Genomic DNA, 7615 nt, shown 5'->3' with positions numbered 1-7615 from the left:
TACGCTAAACTCTGTGCCTCATTCAGCAACCTGAGAGGGTTAGTCTATCTGGTTAGAAGCCCCACAGGTTGGGCTAGTCTCCAAGGTTCTTTTAGGCTGTGGGAGCAGCTGGGCGTGCATTGGATTTGAGCTGATTGAGGGGCAGGGGAGGCCCCACATGTCCAGGGACCCTGGGAGGGAAGACAGATGGCAGCTTCTTCATACAACCATCTCCACAGGAACAGAACCACCCCTCCACTAGCATTTCCACCCAGACACCCCCTTGGCTTCCAGAAGCCCCAGGGACTGGCCCTGGACCACTGTTGTGCAGGCTCTGCCTGGAGATACTGCGGGGCAGGACAGGGACCAGGTGCAAAAAGCTCTAGCATTGTACGCCCCATGTGGCACGGATGGGAGAGCAAAGGGAGGAATTACTGTTAGATGCTTAGACTGGAGAAGCTTCACTGCAAAGAAATCAGAATGTGAAACCAGACATGATGGTAGGAGCAAGAGAGGCAGGTGGTGGGTGAACTGGAGGGCAGAGGAGCAGTGCACACAGTGGGGCCATCACCACGATTGGGGAGGGATCATGTGCCCCCTCACTGGTCTCGAGGTGGTGTTTGCTTCACTGCCTCAGGTCTCCCTTCCTTAGGATGGTGTCATCTGATGGCACAGAGCCCCACCCTATCGGGAGACATCCACTATGGCTTTATCACTTAGATTATCACCTTGAGACCACATCACATTCTTTACTCATGTGGGCCAGTCCTTCACTAAATAGGCAAGTTTTCTTAAACTCAAGGGGCCGTTCACTCAGAGAGCCTCTACTCTGGACCATGATGTCTCTTTTTTAACCCGGTCCCAATCAACCAAGTTGCTCATGCAGCTGGATCATCTCTGGGCAGCCAGTCTCCCAAGACATCCTGGGATGACTTCCTACTACTCTGCCCCATCTTCACCCCAGAGCCCCTGATAACATGCGTAGGTAGAGATCCAAGAGAACATCGAGGAGTTCCTTACCATCCTTTCCTTCTGAAGAAAAATTTTAATTTAGATTTTGGCTGTGCTGGATCTTCATTGCTGTGTGGTCTTCACTGCGGGGCTTTCTCTAGTTGTAGTGCATGGGTTTCTCTTGCAATTACTTCTCTCTTCTTGGGGAGCATGGGCTCTAGGGCGCATGGGCTCAGTAGATGTGGCGCCTGGGCTTAGTTGCTCTAGGACACGTGAGATATTTCTGGATCAGGGATCGAAACTGTGTCCCCTGCATGGGCAGGCATATTCTTATCCACTGTACCACAAAGAATGTCCCATCCTTTCCTCTTTTAAGCTACTAACTGGATGCCTGACTAGAGTCATTCGCTGCTTTCCAACAGGCCCTTCTCAGGATGCTGAGGAGGGACCCGCCACATCTGTAGTGTAAATTCCAGTCTTGACTGCCAGCTCATCTTGCACACAGGGGGACAGAGAGAGGGCTGCAGGGGTTACTCAAGGCCACTAGTTTAGGTGACAGTAGAGCTAAGGGTCAGCTCGCCCTGCCCTGCTGACATGCTCTCACCACCTGCTTTACTCCCAGAAGATGCAGAAGATGATGATGATGCAGAAGAACAGTGAACATGCAACAGTCCGAGAAAGCCCCACCCCCATTGGGTAAGAAGCCAGAGCTAGGCCCAGTCAATAGGGATGAGGCAGCTTCAGTGACAACTTTTGCCTTTTTGATACAGTCGGCTTGCCCAGACACCCACTTCTCCCCTCTGCTACTCTTTCTCTGAAAATTATTTCCTTTACTTTCAAGTGAATGGCTGTCTGATGCACTGTGGCTCTGCTCCTATTGGCAGTGTGTGGTTGCCTCTGCCTGGGTCCACCCGTCCCTTTCCTGAGGAGGCTGGAAGTGGGACTCAGATCCCTCTGGGCCTGAACTCTGAGGACAATTCTGAACCTTCTGGAGGTTGTGTCACCTGCAGGTAGTGGCTGGGCAGAGAGGCAGAAGAAACACGGAGACGGAATTGTCTTACTTCTCCAGTACCTAGTGCCCAGCCCTTTTCCCAGGTCCAGCTCTCTCCTGCCCAGGAAAGCCTGCAGATTGGCACCTACTCCAGTCCAGTAATGATAGGAAACTAAAGTCTACGTTTCCCAGGAACCTTGTAGCAAAGTCTTCACCTGTGACTGAGGCCCACACCAGGTGTGGCCCACAGCCACATACCTCAGGACACTGGGAGGTGGAAGCGAGCCCATAGGATGGAGGTCAGACTTTCTCCAGGCAGGGTGGACCCGGCGCTTAGCTCTCCCAATCAAGCAGCTGAGAGGGAGCTGAGAGGCAGCATCTGTTGTCCCAGCCCTAAGCCATGGGCAGGGGCAGGTGTCACTGTGGGGTTTTCAGAAGATGAGTCCTGGGGTCTGGACAGGAATCTCTCTGGCTGTAGGATCTAAGCATGTGCTCTTGACTTGCCCAGAAATTCTATAAACCACATAATATGCTGTAATAAACTCCTTTCTCGGAAACAAACTGAAGTGGATTCTGTAGTCTGCAACTAAGAATCCTAATTTATACACATGACGATAAATTCAGTTTATGCAAATGACAATACATTCCTTTCATGGAAAGTTTCACCTGGGTGTCTATCACTTGCAAGCAAAATAATCTTAGTCAATATAATAGCCAAACTGATCATCTAAATTGTCTGTTTAAAAAACTACAACTTTGAAATGGATTTTAAAAACTCTCTTTTATCCAAATAATAGCTGTCGCCATTTTCAGGCAGTTCTAACAGTACCCTCAAGAATGAGACATCAAGACATCAAATTTCATTTTTATGGAATGGGAAATGTGTGAATCTTATAAGTTAGTTGACTTGTGGGGAATACTGTATAGTTGAAATTTAATCTTATAAGAGATTTAAAATAAAACACTCGCCTTTGTTGCAGCTGTTCCACAGTTCCTGTTATTATTGTTGTTTAGTTGCTAAACTGTATCACCATGGACTGTAGCCCGCTAGGCTCCTCTGCCCATGGGATTTTCCAGGCAAGAATACTGGTGTGTGTGGCCATTTCCTTCTCCAGGGTATCCTCCCAGCCCAGGGATTGAACCTGTGTCTCCTGCTAGGTAAAGAAGGATTCTTTACACCTGAGCCACCTGGGAAGTATTATTGCCTTCGTTTGTGTTAAATATAAGTCTTATAATGTGCCATTTTAATTTCTGTGCTATTTACTACATACTTTGAGCTACTTTCTAAGTGGCCATGCTGAAGATCACCATTAATAACTTAATTTACATTAATAATTTAGTTCATGTTAATGCTCATCTCCGTTGAATGGCTGTTGGTTCTAATTCCTCCTTGAGTGCTGAGGACATGAGGTCAGAGTGTCACTCAGCAGACACTTGAGTTACAGGGTGGGAACCAAAAGCCACATCCCTGAACACTGGTCTGGTCTCTCCTCCTAGCACAGTATCTCTGCAAGCAAAGATTTCAGACCTTGTGACTTGGCCAGAAACAACAGAAGAAAAAAGGAGGACAGGGCCACGCCACATATTTTTTATTTATGACCATGCCAGCATTATAAGAATTTGGAAGAACAGTGCCATGAGAGATGTACTTGGCTAAATCCTTGTTTGTGATTCCTTCTCTATGGGGAGCTACTATTCACAGGGGAAGCATGGCTTTCCATCCCCCCTCACCACCCTCCCCACACACCATGGCCCACTGCCCGCAATGCCCTCACTGATATTTCAAGCAGCCTCCACACAGATTGGACTAATGTGTCTAATGGACTCAGGAAGTTTCTGCCAAAAGAAGTTTTGCTTCTCCCAAAGACACTCATTCCAAGAGAGGCTTCTCTCTTTCCTTCTCCCCATCCCCCTCTCTCACAAAACACAGGGACAGTCTGCAGCTACTGTCATAAATCGAGACCTTTTTCATGGCAGTAAAGCGGCTGCTGAAATGGAGGGGCAGACTGAAGTGACCCCTGCCTCACCATGCAGCCTCTGGGAAGCGGTGCAGACAGAAAGAAGAAGCCTGCCTCTGGGCACCTGCCAGGCACTTCCAGGAACTTCAGTATAAGGAGGTCAGCCACTGGCCAGGAAGAGGGACCATTTCTGGTACAAATGCCACTGAAAATTCACTTAGAAGAGAGGTAAGAGCCTTCCTCAGAGAAAAAGGAGTAAAAGAAACAAGGACTTTGTCGTGGGTAAACCACTGGGGAATGAGAAGAGCAGTCTTCTGGAGAGAGACAATACTTCATAGAGTCAACCAAACAGGAAATGAAGTCGTGTGTGAAAGGATTCTTCTTTCTTCTCTCCACACGGAGAACAGTAACAACGTCAGCATCCGGGAGATGGAAGCTCTTGGCTGTGTGAGGAATCACACCAAGTTCAACAGCCTACAGTGGGGCCGTGGGATGGGATACCTTAACAGCAGTGGATCTCACAGCTGAATGAAAGCCACCACCACTCTTCCCTCTTCATCAGAAAGACCCAGGGTTGTAGAGACTAAAGGCTTTGCCTGGGAAATCCTCCTCGACTGGATGCCAGCAGCATGGTCGGACCACTTCTCCCTCATGAGAGGATGGGATTCACTGGTCCCTGGCCCAGAGGATGGAGGGACTTCCCCTGGGACTGGACTCCCCCGCCCCAGAGGATGGAGGAGCTCCCCTGAGGACTGGACTCCCCCAGCAGACAGAGAAGGTGTAGCATATTGGGCAAGAAAGCGGGGGAATTGGGGGAGCCATCACAGATCACCAGCAAACAGTCCCTAGGCCTCTGCAGGGTCAATACTGCTTCAGAAGGCAGAGGGAGCCTGGGGTTAGTAACAACACAGAACAGGATTTGCTGTCTGAAGATAGAAGAATGGGAGGAAAGCGGCCATGGCAGAGAAACAAGACTGGGCAGAGCGGGAGCGGGGTGGGGGGTGAGGGTGGGGGGATGGGGAGGGTGGGGGAGGACGGGGCAAGACGGCCGGGGCTGCAGGCTCCCTGTAAGGGGACAGCACAGCCAACTCAGAGCAGAAAGGCTCGCTGACAGCAGCGTTTCTCAAATCCTTCTGCTGCTGAACCAATCTAAAGCACACAGAGAGGAGCCAGGGGAATGACAGGGAGGGTGACAACCTTGGATGGGGTGAAAGGGCAGAAGGGGGTGTGCAGCATCCCAGGGACTTGGGTTCTCCCTGTGCCTCGGCCTCCCGCTGATGGAGGAGGTGGGGACGAGTCCTTGGGGAGTGGGGAATGGCGGTGCTCAGCAGAGAAGTGTAGAGAGGCTGCCCAACAGTCCTGGAGGAGGCAGGCCACTGCGTGCCTCAGGTAATGGGGGGGTTGCTGCCAGAACGAAATACTCCACGCAGGGTGGCTTCAACAGCAGAAGTGGACTTTCTCACAGTCTGGAGGCTGGGCTGGACATCTAAGTGCCAGTAGGGTGGGCTCCTTCAAAATGACACAGGGCTGGGTCTGTTCCAGGCCGGAATGATCACACTATTGCTTTTTTTAATGATTAAAAAATAAGAAAAAAAACCCTTGGGAATTACAAATACAGTAGTAGAAATTAAAAACAAGAGGCTTGAGGAGTCAATAAAAGATGAAGATATTAAAAGTAGAAAAGTGGCTCATGGAAACATGGGGCTGATCACACAAAGATGGCCAAGAGCCCTCCCTTCCCACATCCCCGCCCCCCGGGCGGCGTGGCTGCCATAGCCTTGATGCTGAGACCAGGCTGACTAATGCCTGTTTTCCACAGTTACAAAGGCTGGACGCCCAGCACCAAGGGCCCAGCAGATCTGGCATCTAGGGAGGGCTGCTTCCGGGGTCCTAGACCGAAGTCGTCTTCTATTATCATGTGACAGTGATGGCGCTGAATCAAGATTCCTCCTGTCTCCTTTCATAAGGACCCTGACCCCACCACGAGACCTCCACCCTCATGACCTAATCTCCTCCTCAAAGTTCCATTTTTAAACACCATTACTTTGGGAATTAGGGGATTAAGGTTTCCATGTATGAACTCAGGGAGTAGCACACGCCCTTTGTGGATGTGACTCTGCAGGTCCTGCGGGAGAAGGCAGCGTCTCCTCCCCTTCTCTTGAGCCAGGCTGGCCTGGGGGTTTCCTTCAGTCAACAGAATGTGGAGGAAGTGACATACAAGCCAAGGTTCCACAGCCTGGAACACTCCTGCGTGTCTCCCTGGACTCCTGCCATGGGAACACACACACGCCACCATGAGAACTGACCCCACATTTACCGGCTGGAAGGTCAGGGAGTTTGTGGAGAGGGAGGGGCTGTCCTAGCTGAGACCGTCTGACACCAGTCAGCCACCTGCAAGTCCAGCAGCAGACCACGGATGTGTGAACGAGCCTGACCAGTCCCACACATGACTGCTAACCTCCAGAGTCTCCAGCTAAACAAGTGGTGGCTGCTTCAAGTCACTCCATTTGGGGGTGGTTTACTGCACAGTTAACTGACACAGAGCACCAGTGCAGGAAGTACACAATCTCAGTAGTTAAAACATAAGAAAAAAGAGCAAAGAAGAGAAAGAGAAGGAAATTGCCAAAGACAGTACAGAAAAATTTCCCAGACTTAAAAGATGAGTTTCCAGATGAAAAGAAGAGAAGGAAATGGAAATAAGAAAGGAGACAGAAATGGAAATAGAAGGAAATGGCAACCCACTCCAGTACTCTTGCCTGGAATATTCCATGGACTGAGGAGCCTGGTAGGCTACAATCCATGGGATCACAAAGAGTCGGATATGACTGAGCGACTTCAATTTCACTTTCTTTCCAGATGAAAAGGTTCCACTTCATCTCCACTATAATAAATGGGAAAAATCCTACACAAGGGACATCAAGGGGATATATCAAAATACTAGGGGAAAAGCAAAGTTTCTATAACACTTCAAAGATGAAACAAAATTCATATAAAAAGAATCTTGGGGCCTTCTATGGTAGTCCAGTGGCTAAGACTCTGTGCTCCCAATGCAGGGGCCCAGGTTTGATCCCTGGTCAGGGAACTAGAATCCACATGCTGCAACTAAGACAGAAGATCCTGTGTGTTACAACTGAGCCCAGTGCAGCCAAACAAAAAAAAATACATAAAAATAAATATTTAAAAAATATTGTAAAAAAAAAAAATCTGGAATAAACATGACATTGGACTTCTCAGTGGCAGCACTAGGAGCCAGAAAGCAGAGGAGAAAATGCCTTAATGATTCTGACGTTATCAGCGTCCACCTGACAAGTCTGTACTCAGACTACCAGCCCAGGGTGAGGGTGAGGGTGAAATAAGACATCTGGAAACATTCAAGGTCCCAGCGGTGTGCAGCCAGGCATCATGCCTCAGGGAGTTGCTAAAGAATGCACCTTATCGGAATGAGTGAGTATTTATGCTTCCTTACAGCTCAAGTACACTTTGGGATGGTATACTTACACTTGCCCAAAAGAATAAAAAACACACAGCCATGCAAAAACCTACACATAAACCTCCTAGCAATGTTATTCATAACACTCAAAAAACTGGAACAACCCCATGCCTATCCACTGATGGGGGTTTCCCTCGTGGCTCAGACAGTAAAGAATCTATCTGCAATGCAGGAAACCCACGTTCGATCCCTGGGTCAGGGAGATCCCCTGGAGAAGGGCATGGCAACACATTCTAGTATTCTTGC

The sequence above is a fragment of the Muntiacus reevesi genome, chromosome 15, assembly GCF_963930625.1.
Source record: "Muntiacus reevesi chromosome 15, mMunRee1.1, whole genome shotgun sequence".
Taxonomy (NCBI): Eukaryota; Metazoa; Chordata; class Mammalia; order Artiodactyla; family Cervidae; genus Muntiacus; species Muntiacus reevesi.
Note: the sequence above shows the minus strand (reverse complement) of the source record.